Here is a 3,323-nt window from a genome sequence, read left to right as displayed (position 1 = left end):
CAAAAGACTAAAAAAGACTTATCATTTGACCCAGCAATCCCACTCCTGGGCATATATCCAGAGGGAACCTTAATTTCAAAATATACCTGCACCCCAATGTTCACAGCAGCATTGTTTAAAATGGCCAAGACTTAGAAGCAACCTAAACGCCCACTGACAGATGACTGGATAAAGATGTATTATTTAGATATAAAAATATTGCTCAGTCATAACAAAGAAGGAAATAATGCCATTTACAGCAACATGGATGGACCTGAAGATTATCACACTAAAGTGAAATAACTCAGACAGAGAAAGACAATTATCATATGATATCATTTATATGTGGAATTTTTAAAAATGATACAAATGAACTTATTTACAAAACAAAAACAGACTCACAGTCTTAGAAAACAAACTTAGGAGTTTGGGATTAACAATTACAAACTACTATATGTAAAATAGATAAAAAAACAAGGATTCACTGTAGAACACAGGGGAAAATATTCAGTATCTTGCAACCTATAATGGAAAAGAACCTGAAAAAGAATAGACTATGTATATGTACAACTGAACCACTATGCTGTATACCTGAAATTAACAAAACAGCTGTATATCTGAAACTAACAAAACATTGTAAATCAACCACATTTCAATAAAAAAATAGATAAGCTCTAAATACCTTTATTCAAAGAAAATCTTCAACATTTACCTCTTACAAAAAGTAAAATGGGAAGCTTAAGCAGGACCAAATTATACTGAATGAGAGGTTACATACCTTCTCCAGCAAGTGGCCCATTCTACAGACACATCGTGTTTTCCTTCAGATAAGAATGGCCCTTACTGCCCAGGGAGCGAGTCCTGCTGGGACAAGGCCTCTGTGGCAGTGGCCTACTTGTCACAGCTCCATCTCACCAGAAGGCCAGGGTTTTCAGAGGGGAGGGATCACAGAGCTCATACACTTCAGATCTATTTCCTGAGAAAAACTATGGAAAGACCAAATTCATCTGCAGTGCGGGAAACATGAACAGGGCCCCTAAGCAGACTGACAAGCCCGAAGCAAGATGGCCCGATGTTCACATCGGAACCAGAACAACAACTTTCTGGCCCTAGTTAAACGATCACCTTCTCACCTGCAATGAACTGTTCGTACTCAGTGTCAGGGATGTTTCTGTTGAGACTTGAGGGATCAAAAAAGTCAGACCAGGGAATCCGGACCTGGTGGATGTCCAGACTCTGCCAATGGTAGAGGCGGCCCCAAGGGGGTAGCACCAGCACCGACTCTTCCATTTTCAGCAGGGTCTTCAGGAGGAAGGCGATGTGGATACAGATGCCCCTACGGAGGCTGAAGCCCTCTGGAGGGTTGACGTCACACAGAAGGTATCTGGCAGGGAGCAAAGGAGAGCGGGTCTTCAGGGCCAGGCCTCTGCACAGGAATCCTGGCTTAGATAGAACAGATACAACGGGAATCCCTGCACAGCCCATGGCCTAGACTCAAGACACGTTCAGCAGCTTCTGGTTTGTATAGTGGAGGCACTGCCCACCCATCTCCATGTGGCCAATTACTTCAAGTCCGGGAGCACATACAGAAGTCATCTTGGCATCTGTCTAACAACGCTAAGCACCTGATTAGTACCTTAGCACCCGTTCTCCAGGGGCTCTCAAGATTCTTGTTCTACAGACCCCTGTACACTCTTAATTACTGAGGACTCCAAAAGGCTGCTGTTTATGTGGGTTAAATCTATCAATAGTTCCTGTGTCAGAAGTTAAATAAGAACTTAAAAAAATGATTATGAGTTCACTTAAAAATAATAACAACCTACTACATGTTACCATTAATACTCTTAAGCAAAAAATAAGTATATATTTCTAAACAAAAATCATTAATGAGAAGAATAGCAGTGATTTTAATTTCTGCAAATCTCTTTTGGACTGGTGAGAGCTGAATTTTATCTGCCTCTACATTCCCTGTTTTCTGATATCACAGACCAAGTTTTCCCTGGAAAACCCCACAGGAAACTCGGGAGTGCAAGAGTGTGCAGAAGGCAGGTGACATACCGGCGTTTCTACAAAAATAGTCTTGCATCTCAGGGGCCTCGGACACACTTTGATAACTGCTGCGCTACCCTAGGCGAGACTCTCCTACACAAGAGCCAGGCAAGTGTCCTGGCTTCTTTAATGAGTTACCGCAGCCACACACCTCCCTTCCCTGTGTTAATGTTTCCCACAACCTCCATTACTGCAGATGAGGATGTAATCCTCAACTGGGGCCCCTAATCCCAGAAGACTGCCAACCTTGAGAGGGAGGGCCCATCTACAATCCCTACACCCCGCACAGTCTATTTTGAGTCAAGCCCTAAATAACTGCTAATCGGCACTGACCCTTGTCTTACTCCTGAGGTTTATCGAAGGAGCCAACATCTGGATGGAACTGAAATTTCCCTGCAGATAAACAAGGCTGATAAACCACCCCATTCCAACATCTGATTCTGGGGCTCTTCAAAACCCTGGTAAGGCCCCGCTTCATAAAAGAGGGGTCCTCCGCCTGCCCTTCCTGGGGGATTCTGGGAGGCCGCGGCCACGCAGGGCTACCCGGACTCGCGGTCCCAGTCCCCGCGCCCGAGGGGGAGGAAAGCCCGAGGCTGTACCCCAGCCCTGTCCCCCCCGCCCCAACCCGCTCCCCGGCACCACAGCCCCTGCCCGGCCGCCAACCCAACCCGGATCCGACCCCGGTCCATGTCGGCTGGCCCCGCCAACGGCGCGGACGTACGTTTACCGTCTGTGGGACGCCGCCCCAGATAGGATGTCGGCCGCCGACTGACCAGGCCAGAACTAGTCACAAAGCCGAGCAAGCCGCCATCCCCAGCAGCAAGCACCGCCATGGTCCAGGGCAGCTGCACACTTCCGGAGCCCGCTGCCCGCCCCAGAAGCGCAGGCCGGCCCGCGCGGAGCGCGGCGCCTGTAGCCATGGCAACGCCGCGGGGTCCTCCCCTAGCGCTTGCGTCTGCGTCCTCCCGAGGCTAGACATGCGAAGGCAGAAATTGCGGAGCCAATGGGAGCCAGGGGGCGGCCAGGACGGGGGCTGGGGGGAGGCTTATGGGACAGCTGGGCGGGGAAGGGGCGTGCGGGGCCGCGAAGACGTCCTCACCTGCAGGTGGCGCCGGCCGGAGTCTGGGGCTGTGCTGCCACCAGTGGGCGGGGCAGCGGGGCGGGGTCACCATCACGTGTCCATGTGCGGGGCTCAGCCTGGGCTCCGCGGCCTCCGCTTGCACCGGACGTGGACCCGGGCTGCCGGTGGGCAAGATAGAGGACTGAGCCCAGGCACGCACGGCTGGCCAGGTAGG

At 50.3% G+C, this 3,323-nt stretch overlaps 1 long non-coding RNA gene across 2 annotated transcripts; it reads right to left on the bottom strand.

Annotated features, from left to right (window-relative positions):
- Positions 1–322: 322 nt before the first annotated feature.
- LOC141574010 (uncharacterized) lies at positions 323–2,907 on the bottom strand. Of its 2 annotated transcripts, none has more exons than XR_012500509.1 (3): positions 2,750–2,907; positions 758–1,363; positions 323–501 (listed from the first exon to the last, which is right to left on the bottom strand). It is a non-coding gene; the product is annotated as an uncharacterized LOC141574010 (long non-coding RNA). The 2 variants fall into 2 exon arrangements; XR_012500508.1 differs by having other exon boundaries at positions 323–965; positions 1,113–1,363.
- Between the last annotated feature and the right edge of the window lie 416 nt (positions 2,908–3,323).

The sequence above is a fragment of the Camelus bactrianus genome, chromosome 19 (assembly GCF_048773025.1).
Source record: "Camelus bactrianus isolate YW-2024 breed Bactrian camel chromosome 19, ASM4877302v1, whole genome shotgun sequence".
Taxonomy (NCBI): Eukaryota; Metazoa; Chordata; class Mammalia; order Artiodactyla; family Camelidae; genus Camelus; species Camelus bactrianus.
This window is presented reverse-complemented; position numbering and strand designations above follow the sequence as displayed.